Source organism: Papaver somniferum, chromosome 3 (genome assembly GCF_003573695.1).
Source record: "Papaver somniferum cultivar HN1 chromosome 3, ASM357369v1, whole genome shotgun sequence".
Classification (NCBI taxonomy): domain Eukaryota; kingdom Viridiplantae; phylum Streptophyta; class Magnoliopsida; order Ranunculales; family Papaveraceae; genus Papaver; species Papaver somniferum.
The window spans coordinates 20,643,450-20,661,099 of NC_039360.1; the positions used below are offsets into that span (position 1 = coordinate 20,643,450).

Genomic DNA, 17,650 nt, shown 5'->3' on the forward strand with positions numbered 1-17,650 from the left:
ATGGATACGAGATTGAGACATTACGACAACAAGGAGTGCACTTGGTAATAGGTTCGGTAATAACCGGCACTCTACATGATGAATATCAAGTGTTATGGAGCTAACACACTTGTGTATTTTACTTAATTATAATAACAATTGTAATGCATAAAATAAAGTAAAAGACACAGCAAGATTTTATTAACAAGGAAACCGCAAATACAGAAAAACCCCGGGACCTAGTCCAGTTTTGTATACTCTCAGAATTAAGCCGCTATACAAAATCTAATACCAACTTCGTATAGTTGAGACCAAATAAACTACCCCTAGCTACTTACTTTCCTCGAATCCCTGCGCCTTCGACTTCTAGATTCATTTGGATCGTATTCCAAACAGTAAAGTAATAATCTGTTTGGTGACCGCTCTAATCAATCTTGCTTGAAGATATAATGAGTTGTTGACAAAGTCTTTTATGTTTAATCTAATAAACTCTTTTGTTTGGTTAGATCAATCTATAGAATATCTACCAAAATAGTCAAGTTTAGATTCACACTCAATCGATATAGACCTCAAAGAGAAATATAGAGAATGCCGATCTCATGTAACTAATCAATCAGATCAATCATAGATATATCGATTCTAGTTGGATCCCAGCCGATCAAGGTTTGTGCACTAAATCCACAAGATACTAAAACCAATAAGAACTCTTGTTTGCTAAATCCTTCATGTTTTTCAGCCTTAACACATGTGCATTGGTCTGGATGATCCCATCTGGACTGGGTGGGGATGTAAGGTCAGTTGCGCTAAATGTATTAGTTTTTCTGAATTATTTATGATTATGCTTAATTGTGTTTTTCGCTTTATATTATGTAATGTAGCTTTGTCAGGTACTCTGTATAAAGCTCTTACATAAAGATATTTCTAAAAATCCACAGCACAAGAGTTTCCAATGCTAGGAGCAGGCCATCCTCAAGCTGCACGTTTAGCTGTGCAAGTTGTGTTTGTTTTGGCTGCCACAGAGGGAATTATAATAGGCATAATCATGATTTTGATACGCCATATTTGGGGCAGTGCTTATAGCAATGAGAAAGAGGTGGTGGATTATGTTGCAGTGATGATGCCAATACTTGCCGTCTCCAACTTCATTGACGGACTTCAATCCGTTCTTTCAGGTTCTTTCAGTGCTAAACAGTAAATTATGTGTCAATATATCGGCTTGAAATATTTACCGAGTCGTTCTTTCAGGTACGGCTAGAGGATGTGGTTGGCAAAAGATTGGTGCTTATGTCAATCTGGGATCTTATTACCTTGTCGGAATTCCTTGTGCGGTTCTGCTAGCTTTTGTTCTACATGTGGGAGGAAAGGTTAGATGGTTTTTCTCTTATCATACTTGGTAAATTTTGCAAGATTACTAAGTACGGATAATGATGCTTTTGTAAATGCGAAATTTCCCATAAGGGACTTTAGATTGGGTGGTATGCACACTTTCTGTTCAAGGTTTTTCGCTTCTTATCATCACTATACGCACCAACTGGGAGCTAGAAGTAAAACAATTTTTACCGTCTTTATTTCACAATCTTTTAAACAATTTCTTGGTTATGAATCTAACTGATTACTTTCTGTAACTTGGCATATTTAGGCAAACAGGCGTCGGAAAGAGTTTACGATGCTGCAATTCCTGTGACTATGGTGTCATAAAGCACAGAAGAATTCTCTGCAGTTGTTCGTGTAACAATTTCTATATGAAAAAACTTGGCATATTTCAGGCAAAACAGGCGTCAGAAAGAGTTTATGATTTTTACCCTAGAAGTAAAACAATTTTTACCCTCTTTATTTCAGAGTCTTCGACAATTTCTTGGTTTTGCTGGTTATTCATTCTTGTCTAATTTTCGGTAACTTGGCATATTTCGGGCAAAACAGGCGTCAGAAAGAGTTTATGATGCTGCAATTCCTGTAACTGTGGTGTCATAAAGTACTTGTATTTCCGGATGATTTACATTAGATATAGTAGTAGATTGTGTAATCCTTATATCCTAGAATTAGAAACACAAAAATTTTAATTTTGAAAGAAATGATGCCTGCAAGTTTGAGAAAATGGTTGCTTCCCTAACCAAATTTATTAAGTGACAAAGTGTTTTACCTGAAAACAAAAATTGCTCGCACTTCTGAGCATACAACATCACAAATATGAACGGTACTTTGCAACCAACCATAATCTTGTTGGGCTTGATGTTTGCTGCAATATCACAGTTTGACCTAAAGAAACACAAAGATAGGGCTGTCAACGGCACTAAACGTAACGGATATTGGTTCTGCCGCTTTCGTTGCCATTAAAATTATCGGATATCGATATCCGTTAAGTTCCGACGGAAATTTAAAATTCAATTTCATTACCGTTACGTCGGACTTACTGGATATCAGATATTTTTCCGATACCATCCGATATTTTCACAGAACAAACACAGAGCAGTTCTAAATCCAAGAAAACCAGTTCTAAATCCATGCCGCATAAAAAAAACATACAGATGTTCATGTTCTAAATCCACGCCACCAAATTACATGTTCAGATGTTCTAGACTTCTAGCAAAAAAAAACCATGTTCTTGCAAAAGAAAAGACAAAGGATGAAAGGAACTTTATCTCCATATGTTGCAACAACTGCAAATGCATTCCTCCATCTCCACTGCCAACTGCACTGCAAATGTATTCCTCCTTAGTCCTGAACTTCTGCATTTTTAAAGGAAAATCAAAAGTGTTAGTTAAGTTTGCAATGTCAGTGCAATAAGCCAATAAATATAAAAGCAAATAAAATATCAAGATGTGAGGAAAGTTACCAGTAATACAACTATCACTGTCACTGAGACTGAGATCTGGCAGCCAATCACCCAAACAAAGCAATGCTTCAACAAGTTCTAGAGCTAATGAACTCCTATGAGATGTGAGAACCCTGCCACCAATATTAAACATTGATTCTGATGCTACACTTGTCACTGGAACAGCCAATACATCTCTTGAAATCCTTGTGAGAGTTGGGTACTTAGGATCATGATTCCACCAACTTAAGATATCAAACCTCATTTCTTCAGTGGATGTGCCTTTAGGAAGAACTGATTCTTCTAAGTATGTCTCCAATTCTGATTTCTCAACCTCAGACACATTGTTTTCCATAATAAAATCATCATAACCAAATTCATATGATGTTGTTGTAGCTGCACAGATCTCAATTCCAGCTGAATTCATTCCACTATCAAAATAATCTGGAGTTATAGTGTTGGTTTCATAAGCACAGTAAAGAGCATTGAGTGAAAGCTCAAATTTGTTATAGTGAGTTTGATAGTTTTGCACACCATATACTCTCTTCATAACAAACTCCACCCATCTAGCCTTATACCTAGGATCTAAACCAACTCCAATGACCATCAAAGTGTTACTTTATTTCCAGTAGCTATTAAATTTTGTCCTCATATTCTTGGCCATGTCTCTGATATACTCATGCTCACTTAATTCCCAGATCTTAATGCATCTATTAACTTCTTTAACCCATTACAATACAAATTTGTTGTGGGATACTTAATCCCGACAAATTTGGTTGAAATCACATCAAATAATTCCAAACATTCACATATATGTACTCCTTGTTGCCACTCCTGAGAAGTTGGTAGTATCTTGAAGTCATTGTCCAAATCATCTAGCCTAACAAAAGCTTGTCTCAAAAAAATTGCATCGTTAAGCATCTTAAAGGTGGAGTTCCACCTGGTATCCACATCTAAACCAACAGACCTTGAAGCAGGAAGCTTAACTTGGAAAATAACACATTCAAATCTCTCTTTTCTAGCCTGACTTGACTTGACATATTTCACACACTCTCTAACTTCATCTATAAATGGAGCAACTACTCTCATTCCACACCCCACAATCAAGTACAATACATGATTACTACACCTCATTTGGAACTAATCCCCATTAAGAACTAGACAATCTTTGCTATCAAGCCATGACTTCAGATTTTCCATCATAACATTGTTTGAGCTAGCATTGTCAGCAGCTATAGCAAAAAGCTTACAATCTATGTTCCAATCTAGAGCTACTGATTTCACTACAAATGTTAGAACTTATCCAGAATGTGGTGATGGCACTAAAGTGTATGCTAGTGTTTTCTTAACCAGTTTCCACTCATCATCCATGTAATGAATTGTCACACAATAATAACCATCTTTTGTATGCTTACATGTCTACATATCTGTTGTTAAACTACATTTAGATGTAATTGTGTCAAATTGTTCTTGTAATTGCAGTTTGAACTCAGTTGTTAGTTTCATGATATCTTCCCTAACTGTATTTCTAGTGTAAAGCTTAGGAGCAGGATTCAGAGACTTAACAGACTCTCTAAAATATGGATGCTCAACTATAGTGATTGGATAACCATGCTTAGCAATCATCTTAGCAACAAGTATCCTAGTAGCATCAGCATCATACTTCCAATTAGCTAACTTAGTTTGTGCATTACTTGTTTTAATTGTTGTAATCTTTCTTTGTCCTTTCTCATTCTCAGGATTTTCTTTTTAGCATGGTGATGCAAGCGGCTGGTTCCTTGGTGCTTCAAATTTCTTCTTACAATGGTTGCAGTGAGCTAAAATTATCCCAACCTGCTTCCGTTTTACTATCTTCTTTCCAATTGACCTTTCAAAATCATTTCATGCGTCAGACCTAATTGAATGTAGTTTTTTCTTTTTTTTTTAGCTATAATTGGATCTTCATCTACTTCTATTTCATCTTCTGCTTCTTCTCTGGGATGAACCGCAGGTGTAACAGCAGCAGGTGTTGAATGACTTCCTGAACCTTAAACTTGGTTTGATGCAACTGAAAGTGAGGGTGAGGGATTGCTTGATGAACCAACATGATTGGATGCTCCTCTTTCTCTTTGAGACATGATTAATTTCACAAATCTCAATCTGTTTTGAAAACCCTAATTTCAGAAACCCTAAATTGAAAATTGAGTTTTTAGGATTTAAATTAAACTCAAAAGAAACAGAAGAAGATAACCCTAGTTTTCTAATCAGTAATCACACATTATTTGTATAGATAAGAAGATGATTTTTCACGAACTGAAACTGAAGAGGAGGTGAGTGAGTTTTTCTTCTATTTTGTTCTCTGTTTTGGGTCGACTGAAACTGAAGAAGAATGAATGAATCGAAGTATATTTACCTAGGTTTAAGAATTTACACGTGCTAAACACACGTTACCGGAAATAAGGATAACGGAAATAGCCTTAACCGGTACCCTTACGGTAGGATAAAAATATCCATTAAATTATCAGATACGGATATCCGATTACCGATATAACGGAACTTAACCTAACGGATTCCGGATAATCGGATTCGGCTAACGGATAACAACGGATATCCATTGACAGCCTAACAGTCTAAAGATTTGCATTATCAGTTCACGGTTGGTAATTATCATTATTTTCACAGTTGGTAATTCTCTCACTAGAAATTTGCATATCTTTTTCTTCATGTGGAGGTTATTTTTGAGTCTAGATTATAATGTTTCGCGTAGACGAAAGCCATGCATCTATCTACACGGTGTGTTTGGTTCACTAAAGGCGCATGACGAAAGCCTGTTCCACACGACACCAGTGGACAAAAGGACTTAGCCTTATCTGTCTTATTTTAAATCAGCAATGCCTCTGTCAACAGTCCAAACCAAGAAAAACAAAAAGTACGTACTTGAAACTATTAGTCATGAATATGATCGGTCGCCCTCGGTTCTTGCCAACCGTTCATCCCAAAAGGATTCTTTCTCTTTTGAGAAAAGCGTTAAAGTACGGTGATTTCCTAGCGATACAATTATTGAATCGTAAAAGAAAATAGTTGAAGGGTGTCAATCTCCCACTAGTTCTTGAGTCTCTTTCTTTCCAACTAGAGTGAGTGAGTACTCTCAGTGTGTGTTCTGAGAGAAAACACAGAAATGATGGAGAGAAAGGAATAAAAATGCAGTTTGAATTCTCCATTAATATCACGAAATAGAGAAGAAGAAGAAAATAACAAGAATAGTAGTTATTCGGAGATCATTATTGAAGAAGTGAAGAAACAATTATGGTTATCTGGACCTCTAATAACAGTTAATCTCCTTCAGTTTTGTATACAGTTAATTTCAGTTATGTTTGTTGGTCATCTTGGTGAACTGTCACTTTCTGGTGCTTCAATGGCTACTTCTTTTGCAACTGTTACTGGTTTCAGCTTACTGGTAATCAACTTTCATCGTTAACTTCTTCTTAATTTCTACCATTACATTCGATTTTCAGCTTCAATGGCTGCTTCCTCTAAGTCGTGGTCAGATTTCACATCTATTTATGTGCCTTTACGTGATACTATATAGTAAATTTGATGGCTTAAAGGTGTGTGCTCACTGTGCACTCATGCGTGTGATAATCCACTCAGAAGTCGAGATAATTAATTCATTTTTAAGATAATTGTTAGTTTTGTGCCGCGTGCCTTGGTGACGGAATATGTAACACTGGAAAATGGAGTATTATGTATTTGTTAGATTTGATTTTAATCCATGGGAGAACCCGAATATGGTTCCATGATTAATTTTTTTCATTCAGAGTAAACCCTCTTTTGATATCGAACTAATATGATTTTTGTTGTTCATATCTAATTATGGTTCATTCTGATCTTTTGGACTAGATGGGAATGGCAAGTGCATTAGACACTCTATGAGGCCAATCTTACGGAGCAAAACAGTATCATATGTTGGGCATACATATGCAAAGAGGAATGTTTATTCTTTTACTAGTTAGCATTCCTGTAGCTTTCGTCTTGGCAAACACATGCCGTATTCTCATAACCGTGGGACAAGATCCTGAAATATCAGCCGAAGCAGGAGTTTATGCTCGTTATATGATCCCTTCTTCAGTGTTATGTCAGGTTTTTACAGACACAAAACATAGTTTTCCCAATGATGATAAGTTCGACAATGACGGCGTTACTGCACTTTGTTGTGTTTTGGGTTCTGGTTTTTAAAGCTGGCCTAGGAAATAAAGGTGCTGCAATAGCGACTTCCATATCTTGTTGGATCAATCTGACATTTCTCGTACTTTATGTTAAGTACTCTGGTAAATGTGAAAGGACTTGGACTGGTTTCTCAAAGGAAGTACTCCATGACATTCTTAACTTTATAAGACTCGCAGTTCCTTCTGCTATCATGGTCTGGTAAGTCCTGCTTTCCTAAGTGACTTATTGTATAATTTTAGCAATTGTCTAACTTCATCAACTGGAACAGCTTAGAAGTGTGGTATTTTGAGCTGGTGGTTCTGCTATCGGGTTTGCTTCCCAACCCAAAGCTAGAAACTTCGGTGCTATCGATCTCGTAAACTCCTTTCCCATACTTGTTTCATAACTGGCTTGATGAATGTTTTCAAAATGCAAACAACAACGCTGTAATTTTGTACTCTCGTTATGGAAAACTAAAGAAAAAAATTAATTATCTTTTCTGTTTGCTAAATCCTTCATATTTTTTAGCTGAAACACCGGTTCATTAGTCTCAATGATCTCATCTGGACTCAGTGGTGCAGTAAGGTCAGTTGCCCTGAATTACCATTTTCGCTTCATTGTAAAACAAACCTATGTTGTGCTAGGCGCTCGCCTAGGCGCCCAAGGCATACAGGGCGCGCCTAGCTAATAAAGCGCCCCAGGTGCCATAAACGTGAGTCATTACCTTTTTCATTTTATTTTTCTGGTCCCCTTGGGCGCCTTAGGGCACCTAGGTGCTAGGCGAGGTGAAGGGCTTGGCGCCCCGCCTAGCGCCTCACACAACATTGAAACAAACAATCAAAAGAACAAACTAAAAATGATTATGCTGGATGATTGTATAAAGCTCTTACAGTAAAGTTTTTCTAAAATTTCACAGCACAAGAGTTTCAAATGAGCTAGGAGCAGATCATCCTCAAGCTGCGTGTTTAGAAGTACAAGTTTTGTTTGTTTTGGCATCCACACAGGGAATTCTAATAGGCACAATCATGATTTTGGTACGCCATATTTGGGGCAGTGCTTATAGCAATGAGAAAGAGGTGGTGCACTATGTAGCTGTCATGATGCCAATACTTTCCATCTCCAACTTCGTCTACGGACTTCAATACGTTCTTTCAGGTTCTTTTTGCGATCAATAGTGCTAAACAGTAAATTATGTGTCAATTTATCAGCTTGAAATATTTACCAAGTCGTCCTTTCAGGTACGGCTAGAGGATGTGGTTGGCAAAAGATTGGAGCTTATGTCAATCTGGGATCTTATTACCTTGTCGGAATTCCTTGTGCCGTTCTATTAGCTTTTGTTCTACACGTGGGAGGAATGGTTAGAACGTTCTTCACTATTATACTTGGTCAAATTATGAATATCACTTCAATATTGATGCCAGTTGTGTGAGGCGTTAGGTGAAACGAGGCGCCTAGGCCGGCATGCCTAGAAAAAAAATACTAATGGCTCACATTTTGGCGCCTTAAACGTTCTATTAGCTATGCTCCCCCCTGCGCGACTCGTGCGCCTAGATCGCGTTTCACAACATTGACTGATGGTGATGTTTTCTTGATGTGGAATTGCGCATATAGGGACTTTGGGTTGGGATGGTATGCGCACTTTTTGTTCAAGGCTTTTTGCTTATTATCATCACTATACGCGCGGACTGGGAGAAAGAAGTAAAACAATTCTTGACCCTCTCTGTTTAAAAATCTTTTAACAATTAATTTCTTGGTTTTTGTTGTCTGACTGGTTCCTTGTCTCATTTTGGTATATTCAGGAAAAACGGGCGTCAGAAAGAGTTTATGATGCTGCAATTCCTGTAACTGTGGTGTCATAAAGCACTTGAATTTTCGGCAGTTATTCGTGTAAAAATTTCTTCGATGATTTACATGATAGATTAGTAATATCGCCTGAAAGAGATTTAGTTCTCCGCCTCCAAGGGATGCAAACATAAGATCAATCTTGTATTATTTAGTAATAAAATTACAATCCTCCAAGGAATACAAATTACATAAAATTGGTTAACGTGTTAGAGGGTGGACTTTAGCTAATTAATAATCATCACCTAGTTTAGCACCCCTGTAAACTAAATTCAAGTATTGTTTTATTGTTTTTTTCCCTGGTGGGGCCCAGTCACGTGGACCGGCCCAATTTCCAGCCTAGCCCGCCAACCCAAAGGAAAGCGCTACTGTACGAAAGGACGCGACGTTAGATTTTAATTTTACCGTCGCCTGCTATAATATTGCCAGGCTAATTCGCAAACAGGGACTTTGTGTTGGGATGGTATGCACACTTGGTGTTCAAGGTTTTTCGCTTCGTGTCATCACTATACGCATAGACTGGGAGCAACAAATAAAACATGTTTTAACCTCTTTATTTCAGAGTTTGGAACAATTTGAACCTTGATTTTTGTTGGTTACTCTTGTTTCATTCTCTGTTACTTGGGCTTTATGTTTGCTGCAATATCATCATAGTCCACATTTTTGCAACACAAATCCATGATTTAATCCCGACAGAGTAGCCAAGCCGTTGAGAGTCCGTTATGTGGTAGGCGCGTAGCCGCCTATCAAACTCAAAAACTTATTTGGATATTTTTAGGATACGGAGTATATTTGTGATTTGGACATTCTTCAAGCAAACAAATTTAAAGTTTGGACATATCCTCTCTGTGTTGTGACTTTCTCATCACATGGAGAAATCCCCTGGTAAAGATGATAAGTGTTATCTCCATGTCTTTGCGACTCAGTGCACTGAATTTTGAATGCAAGGCCCTCTAGGAGATGTTCAAACTCCACGAGGTTAGCGATCTCATTGCCCGGCCCCTTCCATCTCTCCCCTTTTAACGGTAATAAGGGATTACAAAATTCAAGTAGATATAACCGTTGGATCTCCAAACTTTAAAATTCCATCGTTGGATCTCACAAATAGAATTATGTCAGAACTATTGTTATTATCCGTTAGATCATTAGACCTCCTATTTCTTATCAGCAGTTAGATTTTGCGACTCTGTGCACTGAATTTGAATGCAAGGCTGCTATAGGAGAATTTCAAACTCCACGAGGTTAAGGATCTTAATACCCGACCCCTTCCATGGTTGTAAGTACACTAAAGAATTTAATGAAGGTGTATGAGCCGGTTCAAGCTAAGCCATTGCAATACTCTTTCAATACAATTTTATTGGAGTACATTCATTTTTGAACTAAAATAGATGATAGTTTTATCTTTTTCTATTTAACGTCCAACTTTCTGAGTGAATTATTAGCAATGATTTGTCAAGGATGACTAGCCATTAATGTAAGGGTAAATTACATTTCACTGAATTCGTTGTATAAATATTTGAGAAACATTTATAGCATTAATGGAGAAAGATTTATTTTTTTTAATGAAAGGATTCCATTTCATTAATCGTGAACCTTGATTATAAGGTGATTAAGTACATCAAGAAACTATATTGTTTAAACATGAAAAGCTTATTGTACAAAATATATAGTCGTATATTTCCATAACATAAAGAAAAGGAATACATGGAAACGATAAACTATGCAAGTATAAAAGTGCCGATTAAATAGGAAGAGATGGTTTTTAAACATAGTCTTATCATTTGATATTCAATCTTCTTTGAAAAGAGATAATCCAGATCAGGAGTTTTCTGCCTAATCTTTTATCAGAAGAATCCAGATTCTAGTGACCGGAGCTCAACGTCCAAATACTTTTCGGTATTCCAAACAGTAAAGGAATAATTTGTTTGGTGACTAGCCATTAATATAAGGGTAAATTACTTTTCGGTGAATTTGTTGTATAAATATTTGAAAAACATTTATTTATAGCATCAATGGAGAAATTTTTTTTTTAATCAAAGGATTCCATTTCATTAATCATGAATCTCTATTATAAGGTGATTAAGTTCATCAAGAAACTATTGTTTAAACATGAAGAACATATTGTACAAAATATATAGTCGGATATTCCGACAACAGAAAGAAAATGATCATATAAGGAAACGATAAACTATGCAAGTATGAGAGTGACGATTAAATAGGAAGAGATAGTTTCTAGACATAGTCTTATCATTTAATATTGAATCTTCTTTGAAAAGAGATATTTCAAATCAGGAGTTTTCTGCCTAATTTTTGATCAGAAGAATCTAGATTCCAGTGACTAGAGTTCAACTCCAAATACTTACAAGACCAAACAACCAAAGTTGAATCTCCATAAATGCAAGGAAGTAGCGTGGGAAACACGTCACAAGAAACGTCATGAAGACACGACTAAAAGGTCTGACAACAACGAAAAGCGTCGGAGACGACACCGAAAAACTAAAAAAACTTGAACGTTAACTCTCTAGTCTATGGAAACAGTAGATGAAAACTAATAATTCCCAGATCTACTCTAAGTGGAGCAGATCTAAGCGGATAATACTCGTCGGAAATCGCTTGAGTATGAAGAGAGAGAGAATGGAGAAATTTGGATTAATGAACCAAAAAAATACCACTTGATATTTCCCATTCTTTTCAAATTATTTGGAAGTAAAAATTGTGAAATCGTAGACTTGCTTGGATCACTCTTTTAATGACCTGAGTCATAAGTATTTTATAATTCTTTTAGCTGAGATCACCTAAAATAACACCACTGGAAATTCATACTATTGAGTGCCCATCTTACTCAAATGCCAGCGGCCGGAATGAGCTCATCGTTCAAAACTCACTACTTACAGCTTGTCGCTTAGATATCATCCCTTAATTCTCGTCGCTCATGTCTCATTGCTTAGAGCTCATCACTCACAAACATATCACAGAGATCAATGCTCAAATTATACCAATACAGTCTACTCCACTGAAATTGAAGCCACTACTAGTCTTACTATTTTTACTAGACCTGATACTGATCATTCCACTTAATTAAATATAGATGAAAAGATGAGGGTACCCAAATACACCACAATATTTTTGTTTCAACCTATAAGTCCTCTTCCGAATGTGATCGTCTACGGACAAAGTCGAGACAGTACAACAATTCGGTTCCACACCTTGTGTGATTGTCTATGGATACGAGATCGAGACAGTACGACAACAAGGAGTGCACTTGGTAATAGGTTCGGTAATAACCTGAACTCTACATGATGAATATCAAGTGTTATGAAGCTAACACACTTGTGTATTTTACTTAATTATAATAACAATTATAATGCATAAAACAAAGTAAAAGACACAGCAAGATTTTGTTAAAAAAGAATCCGCAAATACAGAAAAACCCCGGGACCTAGTCCAGTTTTGTATGCTATCAGAATTAAGCCGCTATACAAAATCTAATACCAACTTCGTATAGTTGAGACCAAATAGACTACCCCTAGCTACTTAGTTTCCTCGAATCCCTGCGCGTTCGACTTCTAGATTCATGCACGTGAATAGAAAGTTCCTTTGAATCGTATTCCAAACAGTAAAGGAATAATCTGTTTGGTGATCGCTTTAATCAATCTTGCTTGAAGATATAATGAGTTGTTGACAAAGTATTTTATGTTTAATCTAATAAAGTCTTTTGTTTGGTTAGATCAATCTATCCAATAGCTACCAAAATAGTCAAGTTTAGATTCACACTCAATCGATATAGACCTCAAAGAGAAATATAGAGAATGCCGATCTCATGTAACTAATCAATCAGATCTATCAAAGATATATCGATTCTAGTTGGATCTCATCCGATCAAGGTTTGTGCACTAAATCCACAAGATACTAAAACCAATAAGAACTCTTATTTGTCTTCAAATCTTTTATTGCCTTCAAATACCGACACAATACCAGTAGAATCTCTTGTGATCAATCACGCACATAACGGAGTCTGTTAATAATGGATTATCACAAGATGTATTTTGATCTAAAAACATTTCTAAATATCATGTCGACACTTCGATCTAGTTTGAGAATCTTATATCGGAAGAGAAGATTCTCAAAAATAAACAAACAAGGTGCAATTAAAGTTTCAACAACCGTTATTCAATCAAATCAAACCGAAAACTAATTAAACTTCAATTATCTAGTTTTCCACCAATGGTACTCGTAGAGCTTCTTGATCCCACAAAAATCTTTAAACGAGCGATCGTAAGAGATTTCACCTAATTAGGATACTTTCCTCTCCGATTAGGCAACTCCAAAAATGAAGTTTCTCTGGCTCTTAGGATAGTGTGCTAGAAATGCAAACTTAGGTATTTATAGACCAAGGATGTTTGAACACCAAGGAATTTCCAAAACCGAAAATATTCTCAAGATATGCAATGAATGGCAAAATTCGGTTTTTCTAATAAATGCTTGTCCAATATTTTTGAAATCTCTTAATAGAAAATCTCCAATTACTAAATGCACATTACTAATTTTTATTCTCTAGAGCTATGCATTAATTATTAGTATTTAAAGTATATAAAATCAAAAATCTTAATTAAAAGATTCTTAATATATTTCGGCACAGGATCTCATTGAATACCAAGGAATATCTTTGAACAATAAATGATAATAGTTACTGCTCGTGTTCAAAATGTGTTGACATTTTTACACTACAAATCCTTATTTCATATGTACATGGATTTTCATCTTGAAATCGGTTGTACCACACTTCCAAACAAGTTTAGAATTGGTTCAACCGTACTTTCAAGACTACTATGTGATCGGTCGTACCAAGTCACAATGATTAGTTGTGATCAGTCCTACCAATTCACATACATGGGTTCGGATCGTTTCTACCTATATATGGTATATACTTATGATCGGTTACACCAGTCACTAGAGTAGGTTACATAAATTACAAGGATCGGTCACACTCCACTTATGATCGGTCACACCAATTACAACGATTGATCATACCAACACATGGTGATTACTTGGGATCGGTTACACCAATTACCAGGACCGGTCATACCAAATCATAAGTCTAGGTATACGATCGGTTATACCAAGATACATAACCGGAGTTAAGATCGGTTCTACCAACTCACACATATTGGTCACCAAAGAATATGCAATGAATAACAAGACTAGTAAACCTATTGGTTTCTCTTTTGATTCACGAAACAATTTCATGAATATACTTTCTTTAAACAAATGTAAAACATTGTTTCCTATGATGAAATCTTCACCATACAACCATTCACACATAATCATAAAACTATATACAAGATTATGTCGACTTCATATCTACGAAGTTCAAAAGATAAGCGCTATACTTCATAGTCTAATTCCTTAATACTATGATCATACTGTTATGATCATGTCTCTCTATTAGAGTATAATATACAATATATACAGCTTCACAATTATGTTTTCAATATAGAACGACTTGAAAAATACGTTAGAATTTGAAACAATTTCAAGGCAGTATTACTAACCTCAAGTGGAAGGATGAAGTCGTCATTTTAGTCGTTACTTCTTCACATTTTTTTAGAGCACTACTCGGTCGAACTCGCAGGCGTTGCTATCTCAAACTTGTTGTCAAGTTTAATTTCCAAAACTATAAGTCTTGATTTCTAGTTTACTTATAGCTAAGTCTCTGATTAGGATAGTAAGTGTATTTAAGCATTAGGCTTCACGGCGTTCATCGATTGAAGACGCAGAACTACTAAGGGGAGCTTGTGGAACTTCATCAACAAAAGATATGTGGATACTTGAACTCATCTATCACTCAAACGTCTATCTACTATATCTCCTATTTGAGACAAAAGTCATATAGCTATATAGACTTCGATTATACATATTTGATATTTCGAGCTGAGTTTAACTCGCTTACATATTTCTCGAAATATGTGTTGGTAAGCTTTCGCTTAACCAAGTTCATCTTATATTCTTGACGAAAGACAAAAGATGATCATGTGAAAATCGCCTGGTAACATCTTACATGATTTGTATGAGACAGTCATTTGATGTAGATTCAAAATGTTTCGTATTGATCATTTGATCACTTGAAAATTCCGAATCTACATCAAATGACTGTCTCATACAAATCATGTAAGATGCTTTGAAGCTAATTGATCATTTGATCACTTTAAAATTGCTTTGAAGCTAATAGTTTGTGTGAGACGGCAATTGTCGTCTTCTAAGAAAGTTTCAATGATTATAATGGGAGTTTAGAAAAATTAACCATGATTGGATATAACATAGTATGTGTACTTGTATGTTAAATTGTTGCATGGTATTCCAAGTCCGGGAACCATAGTATGCATACCCTATGTGTACTGGTTGGTTTAATGAATGTCTGCGAACTTAGTATGCATACCCGTATGCATATTGGCGTAAAGTTCATGTCTAGAAATTCAACTGAATTTGGAGGTATGCGTACCCGTTCGCGCACTAGCGAACCCAAACTAAGTCCGGCCACTTAGGTATGTGTACCCATTTGCATACTTGAGTAGGTTATATTCTAAAATCGGTTTGTTCATTAAATAATACATTTATATATTAAAGAATGCAATCTTTTGCAAACCGTGGATATAATATTCATTAATTGGTTCGAGTGAAACAAAATCGATTTTGTTTCATTTGTGTCTTGTATACTTCTACGAGAATATACACAATTGAACAACTCTAGAACTAGTTTCATTTGAGTCATTTGAACTAGTTATCGTTAAGATGTATAAGGTTGATATGAAAGTGTTCATATGGATAACTTTGGTTAACTATTGTTGAGCCAACAAGGGGTACACATTTAGGTATGGTTACTCATATATATATGAAGTCACTTTACATTTGTGTGTAACAAGCTAAGTTTGATCTAATGATTGAAAGATATTAGCTTGAGTCTAATCAGGTTTTCATCTAACAGTAAATATTGAATGCTTTGTTACCAAGGTAACATTGATTGCAAACCCTGATTTGAAAACTATATGAGGGAGACTCTAGCAACTGGGAAACCGAATCCCCACACCTCCTATGTGATACTAGTTGCGACTAGAGTCGATTCTCCTTTAACCTTAGGTTTTTTCCAAAACCATGTAAGTTAACAACTTGAAGACTTCATTGGGATTGTGAGGCCAGACCCAACTATTTTCTATGTAATTGGATGTTCTGACCTTGCTTTATTCTATCGTATTGATTACTATCTTCTCTAAGATTTGCTCGAGATTTAATCTCCGGTAGGCAAGATAAAAAGTAGTCACAAACATCTTCGTTTCATCTTTTGTGATTCCACAATATCTTGTTTCGCTACTGTTGATGGTGTTTTTTAGATTAGGGTTAAAATTGTAAAACCTTGCATATGATGTGACGTCACTCGGTAAGGAAACAGAGCCATGAGTTCCAAGATATCCACTATCACATTTATTGAGTCGTTCAATATGTCTACGTAAAATTTACCCAGACTCGCGGATGCAGCAACCATCCCAAACACTCTGTAAATTTCGGCACCTCGCCAATACAAGACTCACTGAGTACTTTCCCTGTGCTACGTTCTCCGGCAGAACCCTTAATATCGGTATGTCATGACGGATTTATGTTCACTCGCAGAAGAGTAGCATGGACCTCCAAGTACCAAAAAGTTAAGGTCATTGCACAAAATGCTCAGACGGAAAGCACACTGTATTCTGTAAAATAAGGATTTCTTGTGTGACAGCATACAAAATCCAATCAAATACTGTGATAACTCACAAAAACTCATAAACCTGACTAATTTGCATAAATTAGGGTTTTTGCACCCTGCGCAGCATATTAGACCCCATTGGTCGAAATTACGCTTAAAGCAACTACGCAACTGATCCAAAATCAGAAAAAACAGAGTCGCGGAGTAGGAGCAAAGGCGCGGCTATGACACAGGCCAGCCGGCGCCGCTTGGCCACGTCCCCGTGCTACCTAACCGACCATATTCCCTATCGACCAATCAAGTCAAGTCAAACCCGACACGCGCTCTAAAAGGGTACGTAGCCACGCCCATGCTTGGATGGCTCCCTACTTTCATTGACCGATCAGGTCACTTCAAACCTGTCGCATCCTCGAAAGAGGTGGGAATCGTGTCAAAAGGTTGCCCTACTAAGTCGGCTTCCCAAACATGCATGACGCGCATACAGACGCACATGCCAAACGTCATGCTAAACATGCCAGGCGCACATGCCAATCGCGCATTCCAAACATGCCAAACGCACATACCAGGCGCACATGCCAATCGCGCATGCCAAACACGCCACATACCGCGACAGCGTGCCAAAACTTGCCAGCCCACTCTCCGTGAGTGACCAGCTTCACAATAGACTTTAAACCCGACTAGCCTGACCCCTAAGCGCGTCCATGATCTAGTGGCGGTGGACAAAACCCTAATTTCTAATCATGGCACGAACTATGCCACCTCGGGCCCGCAACATCCCTCGTGATTCTTCTTGAGTTTTACTGTCGGGTTGTTTTCACCTCCTAAACGAGCTCAAAACCTAAATATTCCCGCGTAGATAAATAGGAAAATCTTTTCGATCAGAATGGAGGGGCGTACCATCAAAATCTGAGTTCATACGAGAATTCTACAACGATTTTAGTAAGGGCGCTAATTAGGGTTTCAGCATGCCAAACCCTAATTTAGACAAAGTTGTCAACTGCCAACAGAAGGTATCCATAATCAACGGCTACCCTTCCCCCTGAGATGCAGTCTCAACAATCCAAGTTCGCCACCAAACTAACAGACTTGTGGTAACT

General features: G+C 36.8%; 2 pseudogenes; both read left to right on the forward strand.

Moving 5' to 3' along the window:
* LOC113359127 lies at nucleotides 1–1,950 on the forward strand (annotated as a pseudogene).
* A 3,928-nt stretch (nucleotides 1,951–5,878) lies between these two features.
* LOC113361007 lies at nucleotides 5,879–8,990 on the forward strand (annotated as a pseudogene).
* Nucleotides 8,991–17,650: the final 8,660 nt, after the last annotated feature.